The sequence below is a fragment of the Phascolarctos cinereus genome, unplaced genomic scaffold, assembly GCF_003287225.1.
Source record: "Phascolarctos cinereus isolate Bilbo 61053 unplaced genomic scaffold, phaCin_HiC Scaffold_8;HRSCAF=390, whole genome shotgun sequence".
Classification (NCBI taxonomy): domain Eukaryota; kingdom Metazoa; phylum Chordata; class Mammalia; order Diprotodontia; family Phascolarctidae; genus Phascolarctos; species Phascolarctos cinereus.
The window spans coordinates 68368251-68392656 of record NW_027556291.1 but is presented as its reverse complement, the minus strand read 5'-3'; the positions used below and the strand labels follow the sequence as shown (position 1 = coordinate 68392656).

Below are 24406 nucleotides of genomic sequence, written 5' to 3'. Positions count from 1 at the left end.
TGCCACCTAGCTGCCTAATGGTACCAGAGAATAATACAATATTACTGGGATATAAGAAATGATAAATATGAAGGTTTTAGAGAAATTTGGAAAGACTTAAGGATATGAATACAGAGTAAAATAAGCAAAACCAGTAAAAAAAAAAGTGTCAGCTGGGCTACAAAAACCTATATGGAAAAGAAAATGTTATAAGGAATGATAGTATAAGGAGTGTTTGTGTGCGTGTGTGTGTGTGTGTGTGTGTGTGTGTGTGTATGAGAGAGAGAGAGAGAGAGAGAGAGAGAGAGAGAGAGAGAGAGAGAGAGAAAGAGAGAGAGAGAGAATGAGGGAGGAAGTGAAAGAGGGAGGGAAGGAGAAAGACAGAGAGAACACAAATACAATACACTATGTCTCCAGTCATTAGTAATAATGTGGAATGGGTCAGGGTGGAAGGGTTTTATCATGTTTATCATCATTTTATCATCTTTCTCTCTTGTACTTTACTTAGATTGGCATTAACTTCAGTATTTCCTTAAATAAATTAAGTGATTAAAGCTCCAGTCCAGCCACTCAGCCTGGGCATCAAATATTTGTAGCTCTGATGGTGAAGTTGTTCTGCCATGTTTTTGGTCTCATTTTGACCAAAAAGTGGATTTGTCTCCTCCCTCTGGCCTCTTCAGCTTCTCCTGGGCTTTCTACCTCCAAGCCCCAGGAATATGTTCAAGGAGGGTTTTGGGTGAAGTAGGTAGGGGTCTCCCCTCTTTTTTCACAAATGGACAAAACAATCAGGGAAAGTATGGATTTTGCTAAGGCTCACCCTGCTCACTGTGCATCCCAGCCTGGCCCAAAGCTGGGTACAAATGGGCTCAGGTTGCCCTTCTCTTATTCCCACAGTCATAACTGAAGATTCCCAGAACCCCTATTTCTATGGAGAACCTGCCTTCCATTTTGTGGGGAGAGCCTTCCCAGGGGCCCTCAGACCATGAAGCTTGGCTCTCAGAGGAGGAAGATGTAGAGCCTAGGCTCAAGTTCTGGGTCTGGCCCATTACTGGTTGTGTGACCTTGGCCATCTCGTTGTCCTCCTTTTGACTTCAGTTATGTTTTCTCTAAATTAGGAGGCTGGACCAGATGAGATGTGGGGTGTCTTTGAGTCCTAAACCCTATCCACACCTATAAGTGCATTCAGACTCTACCCCCACATCTACACCCCTCTCCCAGTGTTTCCCAACTGCCCCTCCCTCCGCAGCTGAGAGAACCCTGCTATTCTCATGCTTTCCCTTAGGGCAGCCACCATCACAAGTTCTGCCCTTATTCTAACCCTAAAGATTGGAATAAATCCCATAATTTCTTCCTGGACCTCAGTCTAGAACATACATGCACGTCCCCACATCCCAGGACCTGTCCGACCTCAGAGTGCGGGGGATGGAAAGAAGAGGGCCTGCTGGTGACCATTTTCCTACCATGGACAGCATAGCAGTCCTGGGGTCTGGGCCCTTGTCTCCCATGCTCCAGAGACAGAGCTTCAGGGAGGTTGGGCAGGTCCCCTGGACTCTCTCCCCTCTCAGATACCCATTGCCAGCCCTAGGGGTCCTCAGAGAGCCACTAGACAAGCTGTGCTAAGCAAGGTGCCCCCCCGCCCTCCCCCCCCAGTGCAGTTGGCCGGTGACCTTGGTGCGGCAGGAGATCTCCTCCAGCCAATCCCATCCCTCCCTCTCCTCGCCCCATCAGTCATCCCACTCATCAGTCTCCATGGAGACAGCATCTTTCCTCTCATTGTCTGCTCTCCCTCAAGCCCCCTCCAGCTCTTTTTCTCCTTCTGGCCCCCACACCTTCTCTAGCTCATTTTCTCTTCTTCCAAACACCTCAGACTCATTTCCTCTCCCCCACCAAGGGGGAGCTCCAAGTGTCTCTAGCTGCCAGCGGGATGTCCTGGCTGTGGCCTTTCGGGACCGAGGCATGGAGTGGGAGGACCCCAGGGGCCAGAAATGATGCCCAGAGACCCCCTGCTGTCTGTCCACATGGCCCTCTGTCCCCCTCTTCAAAACCACTGGGCTCTCTGTATTATTATCCTTGAGGGCTCAGACATTTCCTCTGTATATTCATGTAAGGGAGTTATCCTCCCTTCTTTGTCTATTCTTCCTTATGATTACTGAATGATTCTCCATATAAAGGTACATATTAGATTTTATATATATATGATTAAATAATCTTATATAAAGAAAAGAACCTATATATCTCATTATATATATATATATATACATATATTCTCCATATTTATCTATGAGTACTAATATACATGACTACAGAGTCTCTCTCCTGTAAAGTGTCAATGATTCATATTTGTATAAATGAATATGGAGAGAATGTATGTTGAGTAAGACATATGAAGACAGAGGATATTTACTGGTGACCTGAAAGTTGGTTAAAGAGACAACAAGCTACGTGATAAGTAAATTCATATTGTTTTATTCATTATTCCCTTAACTAGCGCATGTACATGGAATCACAGCTTTAACTCTGTACTCAAGCAATTTTTGGAGGACATTTAAACCCTGACTCAGGATGTCTGTGTTACTCAAAAAAAAAAAATACAGCCTCCATTTGTTTTTTAACATATAACATGGGAAAGGAAATTTCTTAGATGAATAGGTTGTCAAAGTGTCAATTGAAATTATACATCCAGAATATCTGTGTCCATAGGATATGTCCATAGGATACAAAGATAAGAAAAGTCCCACTATTCAAGAGAGTGTCTGGTCCCAGGTATCCTGTCCTTAGTGATCACAAACAGGAAGAATGCTGGTCAGTTCCATCTGGTCCTGTAGTTGCTGACACAGGAAGGGATATTTTTAGTTTACTCAGAGAGAAAAGATTAATTCAGGTTTTTGGCCCTTATTGGGGCTAAATTGATCTTATTATTATTATTATTAATTTTTAGGCAATTGGGGTTAAGTGACTTGCCCAGGGTCACACAGCTAGTAAGTGTCAAGTGTTTTTGGTCTGAGGCCAGATTTGAACTCAGGTCCTCCTAATTTCAGGGCCGGTGCTCTATCCACTGTGCCACCTAGCTTCCCCCTCTCAATTAATCTTAAATGATTATCAATACATGTATGTATATACACAGGTTCTTTCTCTTCATTCTTATGTACATGTACTCATTGATACTTTCTATAAATTAATTTATACGACTTACAAATTCTGTCTTTATGAACATTAGCAATCATTCTCATGGAATACTATATGAAAACTTACACAATCATTCTCTATTCATCTATGAGAACCCATTTTATCCCTTTTCATATGTATGTGTGTAATTCTCCTATATTACTTCTATACACCTGAGAGTATTCTACTACTTCTCTCCCTGTAACAGAATTTATGAAGACTCCTGTCTATGCACACAGAGAATATATCAGTATTCATATATAAGAATATACAGAGAATGAGGGTGTACATATAGGAATATGGAAGTAATGAGTTCTCATAAATGAAGTTCTCAGATAGGAATGTATAAAGACTGAGTTCTCATATATATAGCAAATATATGAATAATCATATATATATGACTCAAAATGAACAGATACTATATTAATATGCATTGAATAGATAATTGTTCATATGTGTGTGACCATAGAGAAAATATAGGGGAAACCTCATATATTGATTAATATAAAAAGTATATATGAGGACTAAAATATGTATAGCAAGGGAGTACGAAAAAGTATTTATATAAAAAGAAAACATATCTATATGCAGATGTATAGATACAGTAAGAGAAGAGTACTGATACATGTCATAATATATATGGAAGACAGGAATGCTTACCTATGAGGAGATATGTCCAGATGTTCCACCATCTTTGTCCATGAGATTTCCCTTAGAAGTTAAGGTTCTCAGCCTGTTTTGTCTTTATCTGTCAGAACTCTCCACTTCCCAAGTCAACCAGATGTTTGTGAAGACCCTCTGGAGACCCCCTTTTATCTCCTCACCAAGATTACTAATCAATATCTATTAAAATTGTTTATGAAATGATTGTACTGGAGATGCATGAGTGTGAGTGTATATTAACTGTAGGAGTGTGTGTGTATGTGTATGTGTGTGTGTGTTTCTGTTCCAACTTCCATCCCACCTCTGGTACAATCATTGCTAACACCTTGGATTAGGTAATATTGGAGTGTGTTTCATGGAGGCTACATCTTTTCAAATCTGATGCAATTAAAATTGTATGTAATAAAGGGCCATGGAATGATAGACTAAAAATTAATTAGAAACTAAATAATCTAATTCTTGCGAATGAACAGGTCAAATGACAAATCATAGAAATAATCAATAACTTCATTCAAGAGAATGACCATAATGAGACAACATACCAAAACTTAAGGGATGCAGCAAAAGCAGTTCTTAGGGGAAGTTTTCTATCTCTAAATGCTTATGTGAATAAAATAGAGAAAAAGGAGATCAATGAATTGGGCATGCAACTAAAAAAAACTAGAAAAAGAACAAATTAAAAATCCTCAATTAAATACAAAATTAGAAAAACTGAAAACCAAAAGACAGATTAATAAAACTGAAATTAAGAAAACTATTGAACTAATGAATAAAACTAAGAGCTGCTTTTATGAAAAAAAAAACCAATAAAATATATAAACCTTTGGTTAATTTAATTTTAAAAAAGAAAGAGGAGACACTTTCTGTAAGGGTTCAGTCTGGAGAGGCTTCTTTGGGTGACAGGTGAGTCCTATAGAGGTAGACACACTTTTTCACACTTTTTATTCATTGTTACTTTATGGTCCATGACAGAATCTCTCTTCAGATGCCTGGATGAATACTGAATGTCTGCTTGGACAGATAGGAATTCTTATCTATGACTGACTATGTCGAAATATTCCATGATCCTTTTCCACAAGACTTTCCTTAAGACTTAAGCTTCTCAGCCTGTTTTGCCTTTGTCTTCCCAACCTCTCCACTTCTCAAGTCAATCAGATGTTTCTGAAGACCCTCTTCAGACCCCCTTTCATCTCACCCTGATCACTAGTTGATATTGATTAAATTTTTTAATGAAATGATTGTACTGGGGATGCACAAGTATGGGGGTGTATAAGTATAGGAGCCTGTGTCTTTCTGTGTGTATCCTGACTTCTATTCCATCCTCATTATGTCATTGTTGAATTCAGTCTGAATATATTCCTCCCACCTCCCTTATCCAATGGGTCACTCTATAAAATAGAGATTTTAAAAAGGCAAAAAACCCCAAAGTAAAACAACCCAGTTCAGTTCATGTCACACAGCTCTTGAGTTTACACCACTGTAATGTACTTAATGTGTACCATTGGGTCTTTGAGTGGTATTCAGCTTATTCTCCAGACCATCAAAGCTGAGAGAGCAAGAAGTGTCTTTTCACCACTTTGTGTGTGTCCTGCTGCCCAGGATGGAGTTCCCGCTAATGATAGGACCATAATCAATGTTTACTGAAGCCCATTCATGTAGGAAAACAATTTGGTATTAAGCCTAAAAACTCACTTGAAATGGGAGTGCCCTTATAGCTTATACATTGCTGACTTTATACTGCAAAGAAACCAAAAATATTTCCATATACCATGTGTCCCGAAAGTCTTAGTGCAGCTTTAAGTTCTTAAACCTTTTAGAGTTTATAGTTTTCGGGTATATATCAAAATATTCACCCCCACAGTATGTGGTCACAAAGCACCTGGAATAAAGTAGAGCCCTATTGATTTCAGAAATGAATGAATTGTTGAGAGTGAGGGAAAAAGGCATGTATCAAGTTTCACCTCTGGCCAGCACATAGTAGGTATGCATAATGACTGTCTACAAACCAGGCATTAGTTAAGTGCTCTACACATATGATCTGACGTGCTTCACACAAAGGCACTGTGTGGTGGTATTCTAATCCCCATATTGCAGTTAAGAAAATATGATCTTATATGATCCTCACAGCAAACCTGGGAAGGACATGTTCCTCTCCTGATTTTACAGTTGAGGAAACTGAAGCAGGCAGAAGTTAAAGGACTTTCCTAGGATCTCACAGAGCTGGCCAAAGTGTGAGACTGGATTTGAACTCTGGGCTTTCTGACTTCAAGCTCAGTGCTCTATCCACTGTGCTACGCAGCTGCCTAATGGTACCAGCCTATAATAGTATGCTACTGGGCTGTAAGAAATGACAAATGTGAAGATTTCAGAGAAACTTGGGAAGACTTCCGTATATGAATACAGAGTAAAATAAGCAAAACCAGTAAAACAGTAGGTAGGTGGTGCAGTGGATAGAGCATTCGCCCTGGAATCAGGAAGACCTGAGTTCAAATCTAGTCTCAGACACTTGACACTTACTAGCTGTGTGACCCTGGGCATGTCACAGCCCCAATTGCCTCAGCAAAGAGAAAAAACCCTAAATAGAAAAGACAGTGCTATATGAAATGACCGTATGAAGTATGTGTGTGTGTGTGTGTGTGTGTGTGTGTGTGAGAGAGAGAGAGAGAGAGAGAGAGAGAGAGAGAGAGAGAGAGAGAGAGAGAGAAGGAAGGACAGGAAGAAAGAGGGCAGAAGGGAAAGTGGGAGGGAAGGAGAAAGACAGATAGAATATACAATATAAAACCTCTTTACAATTATTAGTAATAATGTGGAATGGTCTTTATTATGGAACACATCTTTGTCTCTTGTACTGTCCTTAGACTGGCTTTAACTTTGATATTTCCCTAAATAAATGAAGTGATTAACAGTTCAGTCCAGCCACCCAGCCTGGTGATGAAGTGTTTATGGTACTCTTGGTGAAGTTGCTCTTCCATAATTCTGTCCTCATTTTGACCAACGACTGGATTTCTCTCCTGCTTCTGGCCTCTTTAGCCTCTCCTGGGCTATCACCTCCAAGCCCCAGGAAAATGTTCAAGGAGGGTTCTGGGTGAAGCACCTAGGGGTCATCCCTCTTACTTCACAAATGGACAAAACATTCAGGGAAGTTATGGATTTTACTTAAGGCTCACCCTGCTCACTGTGCATCCCAAACTGGCCCAAAGCTGGGTTTTGGGGGGCTCCATTTGCCCTTCCCTAATCCTCACAGTCATAACTGAAGACTCGCAGAACCCTTAGTTATATGGGGAAGCTGCCCTTCACCTTCTGGGGTGTGCCATCCCAGAGACCCTCAGTCCATGAAGCTTCGCTGGCAGAGGAGGAAGAGGTGGAGGCTTGGTACAAGTCCTGGATCTGCCTATTACTGGCAGTGTGACCATGGCAATGTCCCTGCAATCCTTTTCACCTCAGTTATGTTTTCTCTAAATTAGGACGTTAAACCAAATGAGCGCTGGGGTCTCTTTTAGCCCTAAACCCATCCACTCCTATAAGTGCATTCAGTCTCTACCCCCACATCCATAGTCCTCCCCTAATGTTAGCCAACTGCCCCTCACTCCCCAGCTGAGCAGACCCTGCTAGTGGACTGCTTTCCCTTGCGGCAGCTTCCCATCACAAGTTCTGCCCTTATTCTAACTCAAAGATTGGAATGAATACAATGGTTCTTCGTGGACCTGACTCCTGAACCAAAGCATCCCATCCCCCCCATTTCCTCCCCTCTCCCCCTTCCCTTGGCCCCCTCAAATGGATTGTCACATCTCAAAACCCCAGGGAAGTAAAAAAAGAAGTTCCGGAAAGAAAAGGTCCAGAAAGGGACCATTTGGGGACTGTTGCCCTACTATGGGCAGGAGTCCTGGAGTCTCGGGCTTATGCTTTCTGACACCTTATTTCCGATGCACTGGAGAAAGAACCTCAGGTGGGCTTTGTGAAGGTCCACTGACCTCTCTTCCCCCTCAGATATCAACTCCCAGCACCCGAATCTGGGCAAGGTGGACCCCCCAGTGAGAGCTGATGGCAAATGACATGGATGTCCACTTTAGAGAGTCAGGAGGTCCCCATATGGCAGCCCTGCCCCACCCCCCACTACTTCTACATTAATATGTACATATTCATATATAGAGAGAGAATGCATAAATATTCAGAGAATATATGACAACTCATTCTTATGAATATCTTGGATATGACCATATGTAAGTACTCATATTCTCTCTACATATTCACATACATAAATACTCACATTTCTCTATATACATTCTATCACCACAAAGGTAGAAATAAAACAGAGGAGTAAGTGTTCATGGCCAAAATATGGTAAGTTTCAAGTGATATTATTGAGATCTGAGAGGTTTAGACCCCTAAAAGACTACATCATAGGATGGGGTTTTCTGCAATGAATTCACAGCCTCGAGCATTCTTTGATTCAAGGTAGCAAAGATTTATTGTTAGGCAATGCACTGGGCAGAGCTTTTTAAGGAACCTGCAACCTAACAGGAATGATGCTAATGCTTAAATAGGAAAAACAGTGGCAAGAATGTTAATTAGGTGATAACCTACATCATTCACTACTGGAAACTGAGGGCAGGGGGTTTCCTAAGGGCCGTGTTTTTGATATGTTATGTCTGTACCAAGATAGTTGGAGGAGCTGGCATCTACAGCTTGACCTCTGGATTGTACAGGGTAACTGTGGGCATCAGTGCTGGATGGTTCTCCTGGTACAAGATAGTCCTGGTCATACAAGGGAAATTCTACAGAGGTCAGTTTGTTCTTGTAACAGGGAGACACAGTTTGCCTCACTGGGCCCACTCATCACTGCCAGAGATAGGGTCTTTGGGCTGGAGGGAAACTGTCAAGGATCGTGTTTCAGAGGTTAGGGAGAAATATGATCTTAGAAGTGGGGTCCCAGTACAAGCACCCCATTACTACAATGTTGTCTGTTCATTTCTTAGGGTAGCTAAATTGCACAGTGGACAGAGTGCTGGGCCTGGAGTCAGGAAGGCTCCTTTTCCTGAGTTCAAATCTGGCCTTAGACAAAAGGTAGCTGTGTGACCCTGGCCATGTTCCCTGTAGAGCTGAGGGCTCTGGGAGTCTTCAGTTATGACTGTAGGGTTAAGGGATGGGCAAACTGAGCCTATCCGTACTCAGCTGTGGGCCAGCCTGGCATACACAGTGAGCGGGATGAGCATTAGTAAAAACCAAGTCTTCCCTGAATGTTTTGTCCATTTGTGAAGTAAGAGCGATGACCCCTAGCTGCTTCACCCAGAACACTGAATGAAGATTTTCCGGGTACTTGGAGGTGATAGCCCAGGAGAGGCTGAATGTTGCCAGAAGCAGGAGCAAAATCCAATGGTTGGTCAAAATGAGGACAGAAATATGGGAGAACAACATCACCGGGAGAGCTATAAACACTTAGTCACCAGGCTTAGTGGCTTGGTACAAGAAAAAAAGAAACATCCCATGATAAAAACCCTTGGAAAGTAGATACAAACTCAATACTGAAGCCCACATATCTTCAGAGGGGATGGGGTAACCGTGTTCAGAAGGCTATGGAAGCATAAAGTTTGACACAAATATTGAAGGTAAAACAATCAGGTGAAAATAATTTCCAGACCTCAAATCCATCCAATAGGACTCAGGGGTGGGCAACCTGAGGCCTGGAGGTCACCTGTGGTCCTCTAGTCCCTGAAGTGTGGCTCTTTGATTGAATCCACACTTTTGTTCTGTGAAGTTTGGATTCAGTTGAAGGGGCACACTTGAGGACCTAGAGGGCCACATGTGGTCTGGAGGCTGCAGATTCCCCACCCCTGCTAGGTGATCCAAGAACACCTGTTTCTGCTATTTGTGGCTGTGGAGGACAGAGATGGCATGAGGCCTCCTTTCCTCAAAGGGTAATCAAATACATGCCTTATCGCCCAGGACTGCTGACAATCTTATAGAGACACCATGTAGCTACATCTACATGCTCTATAGACAAGATGATTATCTATAGCACTTTAAAAATCTACGTACGCATGTATTTATACATAAATATTTGTACATATGTAGAGAAACACAGAGAGCACCTAGGTGGCATAATAGATAGTGTGCCAGCAATCAGGAAGAGTTGAGTTCAAATCTATTTGCAGAAACTTACTGGCTGTGTGACCCTGGGCAAGTCACTTAACATTTTTGTCTCAGTTTCTTCATATGTCAAAAGAGCTGGAGAGGGAAATGGCAAACCACTCCAGTATCTTGGCCAAAGATACCCCCTATGAGGTCATGAAGAATCAGACATGACTGTACATAAAGAACAACAATAACAAAGGTAGAAGAAAATACTTAGTTTTTCTTTGTCTTTCAATCCTGTCTGACTCTTTCTTACCCCATTCAAAGGTTTCTGGCCAAGAGAGTGGAGTGCTTGGCCATTTCCTTCTCCAGCTCATTTTACAGTTGAGGAAACTGAGAGGCAAGTGACTTGACCAGGGTCTCACAGCTAGCAAGTGTCTTAGGCTAGATTAGAACTCAGTAAGATGAACCTTCCTGACTCCAGGCCCAGCACTCTGTCTGCTGGGTAACTTAGTTACCCTAAGAAAAGAACAGATAGCATTATATGATGTAAAATTTATCACATTTTGTCCATGAACACTTACTTCTCTGTTTTAATTTCTACCTTTCTGGTCATACACTGTATGTAGAGAAATATGAATATTTTTGTATTTGAATGTATGGAGAAAATATGAGTACTCATATGAGTATATTCTTGATATTCATAGGAATGAGTTGTCATGTATTCTCTGCATATTCATATATTCTCTCTATCTTGGTATACGTGAATACATACATACTAAAGTAGAATTAGTAGAAGGTGGGCAGCATTGCCTTGTGAGGACCTCCTGACTCACTAAAGAGGACATCCATGTTACTTGTCATCAGCGCTCACTGGGGGGTCCACCTTGCCCAGATTTAGGTCTTCTTGGCTTTTGGCTCTCTGTGCACACCTCTGGGCTGGGAGTGGCAATCCCAGGAGCAAGGGACTCCTGGGGGATGAGAAATGTACCCAATGGTCACCTGAGGCTCTGGGGCCTGAGCAGCTGCCAAAAGAGGCCACCAAAATAACATCTCTAACCCCTAGACTAGATGAGCTCTCAGGTTTCTTTTAGCCCCCCAGGCTGAGAACCTTAAGTACTAAGGCAAATCTCACGGGAAAAGATCTGAACATGTGTCTTCATAGATGACAATTCCTATCTTCCATTTGTATTTTGATATGTATGAGGACTTATCTCTTCTCTTAGTGTATCCATACAACTTAATCCTGAAAAGTTCTCTTTACATATGAATAGTACATCATACATCCCTGCTGCTCATATTTCATTATTCATATATCCTTCTTATATATTAAACAATATCTATATATGGGCTCCCCCATTTTCTCTATAGAAACATATATATGAGCAATATATATCAGTGTATATAAATATACAACCTAGTCTCTTTTGACCCATGTGTGATTATTCTTCTCTTCTCTCTAGAAGGTCCCCTATATGAGCAGTTTTTGAGTCTTCCTCCATTCCTCTGAGGACTTCATTTATGAGTACTCATTCAGTCCATGTCCCTGTACCTAAGGGTACCCTTATTCTCCACCGATATTCCTATATATCAGCACTGATAAACTCACTGTGTTCAGACACAGGAGGCTTCCTAAATTCTCTCACAGGAAGAGAAGCAGTAGAATACTTTCAGGTATTTAGGGAGATTATGGGAGAGCTCTTATCAGGGATCATAGCCGCAGAATGTCAGCATACACACACAAACATATACAGGAAAAGAGAGAACAGGGTACTCATACAGATAATAGAGTGAATGAGTGAGTACTCATACAGGTAGGAAAAGAGAGAGTGGTTACTAATGTTTATGAGGAGGTAGAATGTATGAGTCATATTAATGAATTACAGAAAGTATAAATGAGAACATGTACATAGGAATGAAGGGAAAGAACCTGAGTACATACATATGTATATATTTGTGAATCTATCCTTTGACTTCTTATGTATGAATTCTCATATATTCTCTATATATTCACATACATGAATATGAAGTATGTATATTTTAGGAGATTGACTCTGTGGTCATATATATGAGTATTCATAGATGAACATAGGGAATAAAGACAAATTATATATATATATACATATATATATATATATGTTTTTGTTCTATATAGGAACATAAAAGGCATGTGTGTATATATATCCACCCATATCCATTCGTATCCATGTATATATATGATATACAGAGCACCATTCAGTCCTCATAAATATGAATAGAGAGAGGGAATGGAAGATATTCCCTTACATAAATCCACAGAATAAAGTTTTGAGCCCTTCTGGATAAGAATATACAAAGCCCAGGGGTTTTGAATAGGGAGACAGAGGGCTGTCTGGGCAGGCAACAGAGGTTCACTGGGCATCAGTCCTGGTCCCTGGGGTGCTCCCCCTCCCTTCCCCTGCTCCCCAAATGATAACAGTCAAGACACTCCGCTGGGAGTTCAAGACACTTGTAGCCGCAGTGGGGGTGGGGAAAATGAGTCAGAAAAGAACTTTGGAAGAACAGAAAATGAGTTGGAGAAGGTGTGAAGGAGGGGAAAATGAGCAAGAGAAGGTCTTTGGGAAAACAAAATGAGCTGGAGTGTGGGGGCGGGAAAGAGGGAAAAGTACTGCAGAGGGTGTGAGGGGGAGGAGAAAATTAGACCAATAGCGTGCGAGGGGAAACGATGCTGTCTCCGTGGAAACAGAGGAATGGGATGCATGATGGGGGCCAGTGGAGGGAGCAACGGGATTGGCTGCAGGAAGACTCCTGCCAGACCAAGGCAGACACTGACGTAAATGACTGTGGGCACCGCAGAAGAGAGGGGAAGGGGTGGGGGAGGTCCACCTTGCCCAAACTGACCTCCCATTGGCTGGTGGCTCCCTGAAGACCCCTAGGGCTAGGAGTGGATACCTGAGAAGGGATAGAGGCCAGGGGACCCACCCAAAGACCCACTGAGGCTCAGACTCCTGTGCATGGGAGACAAGGGGTCAGGTAACACAATCCCCAGGCCCCAGGACTCATGCCCTTAGTAGGGAAATAGTCACCACCAGGTCTCTATGAGACCTCTTCCTTCCACCCACCTGAGCTCTGAGGTCTGACAGTACTTGTGAGAAAGGGGGGTATCAAGGCGGGGGCTCCTCTGGTTCAGGAAGAACCATGGGATTTATTCCAATCTTTAGGGTGAGAATAAAGGCAGAACTTACTGATGAGGGCTGCCCCAAGGGAAAGGATGAGACTAGCAGGGTCTGCTCAGCTGGAGAGTGTGGGGCAGTTAGCTAACATTTGGGGAGGGGATATGGATGTGGGGGTAGAGTCTAAATGCACTTATAGGTGTGGATATGGTTTAGGGCTAAAAGAGACCCCAGAGCTCTTCTGGTCCAACCTCCTAATTTAGAGAAAACATAACTGAAGTCGAGAGGAGGGCAGGGTTACACAGCCAAGGTCACACATCCAGTAAGGGAAAGATCCTAGCTTCTACCTCAGCCTCCACCTCTTCCTCCTCTGAGAGCCAAGATTCATAGAACAGGAGTCCCTGGGAAGGCTCTCTGCAGAAGCTGGAGGGCAGGTTCCCCAAAGAACTAGGGGTTCTAGGAGTCTTCAGTTATGACTGTGGGCTTTAGAGAAGGGCAACCTGAGCCCTGGTACCCAGCTTTGTGCCAGCCTGGGATACACAGTGAGCAGGCTGAGCGTTAGTAAAATCCATGCCTTCCCTGAATATTTTCTCCATTTGTGATGTAAGGGGGATGACCCCTAGTTGCTTCACCCTGAACCCTCCTTGAACATTTTCTTGGGGCTTGGAGGTGAGAGCCCAGGAGAGGCTGAAGAGGCCAGAAGCAGGAGACAAATCCAATGGCTCGTCAAAATGAGGTCAGTAATATACGAGAGTAACTTCACCAGGAGTGCTATAAACATTTCATCACCAGGTGCAGTGACTGAACTGGACTGTTAATCACTTAATTTATTTAAATTAATACTGAAGTTAATGCCAATCTAAGGAAAGTACAAGAGAGAAAGATGTGTCCCATGATAAAAACCCTTCCACCCTGACACATTTCACATTATTATTGATTGAAAAGAAGTTGTGCATTAAGGAAAGAGCACACATGCTCTTTTTCTGTCTGTCTTTCTCTTTCCCTCCCTCTTTCTTTCTTTCCCTCCTTCTTCCTGTCCTATCTTCTCTCTCTCTCCCTCTTTCTGTCTCTCTCTCTGTCTCTGTCTCTCTCTGTCTCTGTCTCTCTCTCTCTCTCTCTCTCTCTCTCTCTCTCTCTCTCTCTCACACACACACACACACACACACACACACGCACACACACACAAACATTCTTTATACTATCATTTCATATAGCACTTTCTTTTGTATATAGCTTTTTGCAGCCCATCTGACATTTTTTCCCTGCTTTTGCTTATTTTACTCTGCATTCCTATACTTAAGTCTTCCCAAATTTCTCTAAAACCTTCATATTTATCATTTCTTATATCCCAGTAATACTCTATTATACTTTGCTATCATTAGGCAGCTAGGTGGCACAGTGATAGAGCACTGAGCCTGAAGTCAGGATAAACCAAGGTTCAAATCCAGTCTCATACACTGAACAGTTTTGTGAGATCCTAGGCAAATCACTTAACATAAGTCTGCCTCCGTTTCCTCAACTGTAAAATTGGGTGGACACAAGAAGCTACTGCCAGGTTTTGCTGTGAAGATCACATGAGATCATATTTCTAAAGTTTACAAACCTCAAAAGACTTTAGAAATGGTAGCTATTACCTATTATTACATTCACCACAAACTATCTCAAGCTTTCTTGGAAAGTAGCTACCAAATCAATATTGAGGACCACATATCTTCAGAGGGAATGGGGTAACCTTGTTCAGAAGGCAAGGGAAGCATAAAGTTTGACACAAACAATGAGGGTAAAACAATCAGACGAAAATAATTTCTAGACCTAAACTCGATCCACTAGGACTCAGGGGTGGACAACCTGAGGCTGGGAGGCCACCTGTGGCCCTCTAGGTCCTCAAGTGTGGCCCTTTGATTGAATCCAAATTTTCGTTCTCTGAAGTTCGGATTCACATGAAGGGTCACATTTGAGGACCTAGAGGGCCACATGTGGTCTGGAGGCTGCAGGTTCCCCACCCCTGCTAGGTAATCCAAGAACACCTGTGTCTGTTATTTGTGGCTGTGGAGGACAGAGATGGCATGGGGCCTCCTTCTCCTCAAAGGGTAATCAAATACATCCCTTATCTCCCAGGGCTGCTGGCAATCTTATAGAGACACCATGTAGCCACATCTATATGCCCTATAGACATGTTGATCATCTACAGTACGTTATATATCTACATACACGTGTATTTATATACAAATATTTGCACATCTGTAGATAAACATACAGAGCACGTAGGTGCAATAATAGAAAGATTGCCAGCAATCAGGAAGACTTGACTTCAAATCTTGTCTCAGAAGCTGACTAGCTGTGTGACCTTGGGCAAGTTATTTAACATTTTTGCCTCAATTTCCTCATATGTCAAATGAGTTGGAGAGGGAAATGGCAAATCAGTCCATTATCCTGGCCAAGAAAATCCCCAACACAGTCATGAAGAGTCAGACATGACTGATTTAATACAACAATAACAACAAAGATATAAGAAAATAGATTTTTTTGTTGGGTTCCAATCCTGTTTGACTCTCTGTGACCCCACTTGATTTTTTTTGGCCAAGATAATGCAGTGGTTTGCAATTTCCTTTTCCAGCTCATTTTACAGATAACGAAATTAAGGGTGAAGTGACTTGTCCAGGGTCACACAGCTAGTAATTGTCTAAGGTTAGATTTGAAGTCAGGAAGGGGAGACTTCCTGACTCCAGGACCAACACTCTGTTCACTGTGTAATCTAGCTACCTTAGAAAACGAACAGACAGTATTATATGACTCTAAAACTTAACAAGTTTTGGTTTTGAACACTTACTCCTCTGTTTCAATTTCTACCTTTGTGGCCATAGACTGTATGTAGAGAACTATGTGAGTTATTTGTGAGGTATTTGAACTATATGAGGTATTTGAATGTATAGAGAGAATGGGAGTACTTACATATGAATTTATTCACCATATTCATAGGAATGAGTTGTCATATATTCTTTGCATATTCAATATATTCTCTGTATCTTGCTATACATATATATATACATACATACATACACACATATATATGTATGTATGTATATGTGTATATATATATACATACATACATACATATATATGTATGTATGTATATGTGTATATATATATATATATATATATATATATATATAAAATGTAAAAATATACATGTTGATGTAGAATTAGTGGAAGGTGGGGCAGGGTTGCCATGTGGGGGCCTCCTGACTCACTAAAGAGGACATCCATGTTACTTGCCATCGGCTCTCACTGGGGGGTCTACCTTGCCCACATTCAGCTCTGCTTGGCTTTTGGCTCTCTGTCCATACCTCTGGGCTGGGAGTGGTGATCTGAGGAGCAAGAGAAGCCTGGGGGATGAGAAATGTACCCAGTGGTCACCTGAGGCTCAGGGGCCTGAGCAGCTGCCAAGAGAGGCCACCAATGTGATATCCCAGACCCCTGGACCCTTCAGAAAAGGGAGAGAAAGGGTCCTCAGTTGGACACAAGGAACCTTTGCCTTCTACCTCCATGGGCTCTGAGGGTAACCTCACCTGTGTGCAATGGGGCTCTTTCTAGTTCTCATTTGGCCTACAGATTTAGAGGAAAGTAGAACTTTGTGGTTGGGGGCTACCGCAAAGAAAAACATTAGAACAGCAGGGTCTTCTCAGCCACAGCAGGTGGTTGGGTAGGGAAGGCATGGGAAGGGAGGATTGGGTCCAAATGAGCTTGTAGGTTTGGGTAGAATGGAGGGCTACAAGAGACCTCAGAGCTCATTTGATCCAACCTCCTCTTTTGAGAAAAAGTGTCTAAGGTGAAGAGGAGGGCAGGGACATGTCCAAGGTCACACAGCCAATGAGGGCAGACCCAAGCCTTGAACCCAGATCTCTCTTAGCTGCCACGCTAGCTGGCTTCCATCTTGGCCTCTCCTTCCTCTGACAGCTCAGTTTTATGAGTCCAATGTCCCTGCAAAGGCTCTCCCCAGAATCCAGTGGGCAGGTTCCCAAAAGACCTGACGTTTGGGGAGTTTTAAATTAGTACCATGGGATTAAGTAAAAGCATCTCTAGCCCCCTCATCTTTGGGCCAGCCTGGGGTACACACTTAAAAGAGTGACGCTAATAGAATCCCATGACTTCCCTGAAACAGTTTCTTCAGCTTCTGAAATAAGTGTGATGACTGCCACCTGCTTCACTCAGTCCTAATTGAACATTATCCTGGGGCTTGCAGGAATGAGTCTTGCCCAGGTCCCTGTTTCCTGCTCCCAGAGAAATCCTGGTCTAGTGAGGGAAAAGGTGTGCCTTGGACATTCCCAGTGTGTTAGTGGTGGCAAAGCCTTGGCCTAAGGAGACAAGCCTTGGAGAAGCAGGGGTCAAGCACTGCTTGGTTGAGAGGGACTGGGTGGCAGTTGGGCTTTCATTGAGGGGAAGGAAGGTGGAGGTTATCCATAGAACAGAGCAGAGTATTTTCAGCTGTGAAAAGGGACCTGCTTGGGCTGCAGAAGGAGGCTCTGGGACTCAGGGTGGAAAAAGAAGCTAGAATAACCCCCGAGCAGAGCTCAGGTGCCCTTTTCTTTTCCACTCTGGGCAGGTCAGTAGGGTTCTGCCTACCAGGAAAAGAGGGCTTCTCTCCCATTCTTCCTAGATCAGCCTCATGCACATGTATCACTAAGATTGTTCCCTCATGTAAACAGCCTGAAGAGGCCAGAAGCAGGAGCCAAATCCAATTGTTTGTCAAAATGGATGGAGAAATTTAGAAGAGCAACTTGACTAGGAGGAGTATGAACACTTCTTGTGTGAGCCCAAACTGATTGGAGCAAATATTTTAGTCAATAGAAATCTAAAGGAAGGCACAATAGGCCACAGAAGGCCACAGGAAAAAGGTGGCCTCCATGAAACATGCTCCTAATACCTAATCCAAGGTGTTAGCAGTGATTGAACCTGAGGAGGAATGGAAGTTGAAACAGAAACACACACACACACACACACACACACACACACACACTGCTACAGTTATATACACTCACAGTCATGTACGTCCAGTACGATCTTTTCATAAATAATTTATCCTGGTGAGGAGATAAAAGGTGGTCTCCAGAGGGTCTTCACAAACATCTGATTAACATGGAAAGTGGAGAGATCAAGCAGACAAAGGTAAAACAGGCTGAGAACCTTAACTCCTAAGGGAGATCTCAGAGAGAAAGATGATGGAATATCTGGACATATCTCCTCATAGGTGAGCATTCTTGTCTTCCATGTGTATTTTGTTCTTACTTTGTTCTTTTTTTTCTATATTAATTTATTTTTAGTTTTCAACATTCACTTCCTTTTTTAAATATAAATTTATTTATTTTTAGTTTTCAATATTCACTTCCACAAGCTTTTGAGTTCCAAATTTCTCACCCCTCCCCCACCCCAAGATGGCATGCATTCTGAATACCCCTTCCCCTGGTCTGCCTTCTCTTCTATCTCTTCCCCCTCCCTTCTCTTATCCCCTTCCCCTTCTATTTTCCTGTAGAGCAGAATAGACTTCTGTACCCCATATCCTTCAACATTCTCTTCCAAAAGATTTTGAGTTCCAAATTTTCTTCCCATCTCTTTCTTCCCCCCACCCCAACATGGTGTGCATTCTGAATACCCCTTCCCCTAATCTGCCCTCCATTCTATGTCCACCCCCTTTCTCTTATCCCCTTTCTCTTCTATTTTCCTCTAAGGCAGAATATACTTCTACACCCTACTACCTGCATATCTTATTTCCCAGTTGCATTCCATGTGTATTTTAACATGTATGAGTATTCAGCTCTTCTCTCACTGTACACATAAGTCTGATTATTGTTATGATTTGTTCCTGGATGAATGTATATGAATATGCTTCCAGATTCCCCTGCTGTACATATTTTAGTCCTCCTATGAACTTTTTATACTAATCATTATATGTGGTTTCCCCCATATTTTCTCTGTGGTCACACACACAAACACACACACATATGAGCAATTATGTATTAGATGCTTATAAATATAGTATCTGTTCATTTTGACTCATATTTGTGATTATTCATGTATTCTCTCTGTTTGCAAATATGAGTACTTTTCAGTCTTTCTATATTCCTATATGAGTACTTTATTTATGAGTACTCATGCCATTCATATTTTTATATGAACCAGTACTCTTATTCTCTTTCTATTCCTATATATGAGCACTGATATACTCTCTGTGTGCATGGATGTGAATCTTCATAAATTCTGTTACAGGGAGAGAAGCAGTAGAATACTTTCAGGTATATAGAAGGAATATAGGAAAATATGGGGGTACATACACACATATGAAAAGGGAGAAAATGGGTACTCATGGATGAATAGAGAATGAATGTGTGAGCACTCATATAATAGGAATAGAGAGAATGATTGTTGATGTTTATGAAGAGACAGAATTTATAAATCATATAAATGAATTTATAGAATGTGTCGATGAGTACATGTACATAAGAATGAAGAGAAAGAACCTGTGTATATGTAAATATGTACACATTCTGAGTCATCATATGTGTGAACTAACATACATGTTCTAAGTATTCATTTATACAAATATAAAATACTTATACTTGTTACAAGATTACAAATTATAACACTTACAAGAGAGAGACTTTGTAGTCATATATATGAGCACTCAGATAAATATGGAGAATATATATAAATGAGATACATGGGCTATTTCCTCTATGTAGGATTATTTAATCATATATATGTGTGTATATATTATATATATATATGTATGTATGTATATAATCCCAAATATATCTTTATAAAGAGAGTCCTTCAGTAATCCTACAGAGGAATATAGAGAGAGAATGGCTGATTCCTCCCTGACCATGATATACAGAGGAATTATTTGAGCCCTCCCAGACAACAACACACAAAGCCCGGTGGTTTAGAAGGGGGTGGGGCAGAGGGCCGTCTGGACACACAACAGGGGGACACTGGACATCACTCGTTTTCCTTGGGGTCCTCTCCCTCCCTTCCCCCTCCCCGAATGATAACGGTCAGTTAATCCCGCTGGCAGCTCCAGAGACTTACAGCAGCGGTGGGGGAGGGGAAATGAACAAGAGAAGGTGTTTGGAAGAAAGAAAATGAGCTGGAGAGGGCCCGAGGGAGGGCAAAAATGAGATCAATAGTGTGTGACTGGGATGGATGCTGTTTCCATGGAAACGGGTGAGCAGAATGCCTGATGGGGCGGGGAGAGGGAGCAGCGGGATTGGTTGGAGGACGCCTGGCTCATCAAGGTGCGCGCTGACGTCACAGGCCCAGACTCAGATCCCATTGGCTGTACCCTGAGGACCAGAATGCCTCGGAGTGGCGATCTGAGAGGGCAGAGAGGGCAGTGGACCCGCCCAAAGCCCACCTGAGGTTCTTTCTATTGTGCATGGGAGAAAAGGGCCAGAAAACATCAGGCCCAGACCCCAGGACTCCTGCCCATCATAGGGAAGCAGTCCTTAAACGGTCCCTTTCGGAACCTTCTCTTTCCAGTCCCCAGGGGCTTTGGGGTGTGACAGTACCTGTGAGGTGAGGGGTGGGGTGACGTCTGGTTCAGAAGGCAAGTTCAGGAAGAACCACTGGATTTCTTCCGATCTTTATGGTTGGAATCAGCTCAGCTCTGGCTTGGAGGCTGCTCCCAGGGAAAGCATTACATTAGCATGGCCTTCTCATGTGGGGAGTGAGGGGCAGCTGGCTAAATTTTTGGAAGGGGTATGGATGTGGGGATAGAGTCTGAATGCACTTACAGGTGTGGATACTCTTTAGACTAAAAGAGACCCCAGAGCTCATCTGGTCCAATCTTCTAATTTAGAGAAAGCATAACTGAAGTCAAGAGGAGGTCAAGGACATGGCCAAGGTCACACTTCCAATAAAGGCCACATGCAGCCCTTCAGCCCAGCCTCAACCTCTTCCTCCTCTGACAGCCAAGCTTCGTGGATTGAGGGTCCTGAGAAGGCACTGGGCAGAAGCCTATGGGCAGCTTCCCCAAAGAACAAGGGTTCTGGGAGTCTTCAGTTATGACTGTGGGCTTGAGGGAAGGGCAAACCAAGCCCACCTGTACCCAACTTTGGGCCAGCCCGGAATACACATTCAGCAGGGTGAGCCTTAGTAAAATCCATGCCCCTGAATGTTCTGTCCATTTGTGAAATAAGGGGGATGATCCCTACCTGCTTCATCAGAACCCTCCTTGAACATCTTCCTGGGGCTTGGAAGTGAGAGCCCAAGAGAGGGTAAAGAGGCCAGAAGCAGGAACAAAATCCACTTTTGGTCAAAATGAGTCCAGAAATATAAGGTAACAACTTCACCAATAGTGGTATACACACTTCATTAACAGGCTGAGTGGCTGGACTGAACCATTTATCACTTAATTTATTTAAACTATACCGAAGTTAATGCCAATCTAAAGAAAGTAAAACAGACAAAGATGTATCCCATGGAAAAAACCCTTCCAACCTAACCCATTCTACATTATGATTAATGATTGAAAAGAAGTTGTGCATTGAGGCTTTCCTCACATTCTTTCAGTCTGTCTTTCTCCTTCCCTCCCTCTTTCACTTCCTCTCTCTCTCATGCACACACAGACACACACATATACAATCACTTCATAAAGCATTTTCCTTTCCAAATTAGTTTTTTGCACTCAGGCTCACACTGTTTTACAGGTTTTACTTATTTGACACTGTATTTGTATCCTTAAATCTTCCCTAGTTTCTCTGACATCTTCATATTTGTCCTTTCTTATAGCCTAGAAATATTTTCTTATACTCTGGAACCATTAGGCAGCTAGGTAGCACAGAAGATAGAACACCGAGCCTGAAGCCAGAAAGCCCAGAGTTCAAAACCAGTCTCACACACCGTCCGGCTCTGTGAGATCTTAGGTAAGTCACTTAAATTCTGTCTGCCTCAGTTTCCTCAACTGCAAAATCTAGAAGAGCACCTGCCTCCTAGGGTGGCTGTGAGGATCAGATGAGGTAATATTTGCAAAGTGCTTTACAAACCTCAAAAGACTTTAGAAATGATAGCTATTAGTTAGTATTACATTTATGACAAACTTTGTCAAGCCTTCTTGGAAAGTATCTACCAAATCAATATTAAGCCCCACATACCTTCAGAGAAGGTGGGGTAAGCTTGTCCAGAAGATTATGGAAGCATAAGTTTGACACAGATGAAAGGTAAAATAATCAGGTGAAAATAATTTCCAGACCAAAAATCCAAACACTAGGACTCAGGAGTGGGCAACCTGAGGTCTGGAGGCCACCTATGGCCCTGTAGATCCGCAAGTGTGTTGCCCTTTGAATCAAAACTTTTGTTCTCTGAAGTTTGGATTCAGCTGAAGGACCTAGAGGGCCACTCATGGCTGGGAAGCCCCAGGCTCCCCACCCCTGCTAGATAATCCAAGAATACCTGTTTCTGCTATTTGTGGCAGAGGAGGACACATATGGCATGAGGCCTCCCTCTCCTCGAAGAGTAATCAAATCCATCCTTCATTTCCTCATATGTCAAATGAGCTAGAGAGGGAAATAGCAAACCGGTCCATTATCTTAGCCAAGAAAATCCCCAGCAGGGTCATGAAGGGTCAGACATGACTGAACAAAATCAGCAAGAAAGGGATAAGAAAATAGTTTTTTGTTGTTGTGTTTCAATCCACTTCGACTCTTTGTGACCGCATCAAAAGGTTTTTGGCTAAGATAGTGGAGTGGTTTGCCAATTCCTTCTCCAACTCATTTGGCAGAAGAGGAAACAGAGGATGAAGTGACTTGGCCAGGGTAACACAGCTAGCATTTGGATAAGGCCAGATTTGAACTCAGGAAAAGGAGCCTTCCTGACTCCAGGCCCAGCACTCTCTCCCCTGTGTAACCTAGCTACCCTAAGAAATGAACAGACAACATTATATTGATGGGGTGCTTGGGTGCTTCTACTCAGACCCCACTTCCAAGATCATAGTTCTCTCAACCTCAGAAACACTATCCCTGACAGTTTCCCTCCAGCCCAAGGGCCCTATCTCTGGCAGTGACTCATGAGTGGGCCCAGTGAGGCAAACTGTGTCTCCCTGTTACAAGAACAAGCTGACCTCTGTAGAATTTCCCTTGTACAACCAGGACTATCTTGTAGCAGCAGAACCATCAAGCATTGATGCCCACAGTTACCCTGTACAATCCGGAGGTCAAGCTGTAGATGCCAGCTCCTCGAACTATCTTGGTACAGATTTAACAGACCAAAAACACTCCTACCATGGGTTTCCAGTAATGAATGGTATAGTTGCACGTTATTACCTAATTAACATTCTTGGCATATAATCCACTGCTTTTCCTATATAAGCTTTAGCATCATTCCTGTTAGGTTGCAGGTTCCTTAAGAAGCTCTGCCCTCCATATATCATAATAATAAATCTTTGCCACCTTGACTCAAACAATCCTTGAGCCTGTGAATTCATTCCAGATGTCCCCTTCCTATACTGTGGTCCTTGAGGGGTCCAAAACTCTCAGACCCCAACACTATCACTGAAAACTTACCAAGTTTTAGCCATGAACACTTACTCCTCTGTTTTAATTCCTAGATTTGTGGTCATAGAATGTATGTAGAGAAATATGTGAATATTTATATATTTGAATGTATAGAGTACTCACATGAGTATATTCCTGATATTCATAGGAATGAGTTGTCATATATTCTCTAAATATTCACATGTTCTCTCTATCTTGATATATGTGAATACATACACACTAAAGTAGAATTAGTGGAGGGTGGGGCAGGGTTGCCATGTGGGGACCTCCTGACTCACTACAGAGCACATCCATGTTCTTGCCATCAGCTCTCACTGGGGGGGTCCACCTTGCCCAGATTCAGTTCTGCTTAGCTTTTGGCTCTCTGTCTCCATCTGTGGGTTGGAATGACTATCTAATGAATAAGATATACCTGGGGGGATGAGAAATGTACCCAATGGTCACCTGAGGCTCAGGGTGCAGCTGCCAAAAAAGTCCACAAAAAATAATATCCGAGACTCCTGGACCCTCTACAAAAGGGAGAGAAATGATCATCAGTTGGACGCTAAGGAACCTTTGCCTTCCACCTCCATGGGCTCTGAGGGTGGTGTGGGGCTACTTCTAGTGCTGGCTCAGCCTTCAGAGTGAGAGGAAAGTGGAACTTAGTGGTTGGAGGCTACCCCAAAGAAAAGGATTAGAGGAGTAGGGTATTCCCAGCCCGACAAAGTGGTTGGGTGGGGAAGGCATGTGGGGGTTGGGTCTGAATGGGCTTATAGGTTTGGGTAGGATGCAGGGCTACAAGAGACAGCAGAGCTCATCTGATGCAACCTCATCTTTTGAGAAAAAGTG

General features: G+C 42.8%; 1 pseudogene; it reads left to right on the top strand.

Moving 5' to 3' along the window:
- The window catches only part of LOC110203158 (proline-rich protein PRCC-like), a 69269-nt pseudogene that overhangs the window by 17477 nt on the left and 27386 nt on the right, over window positions 1-24406 (top strand).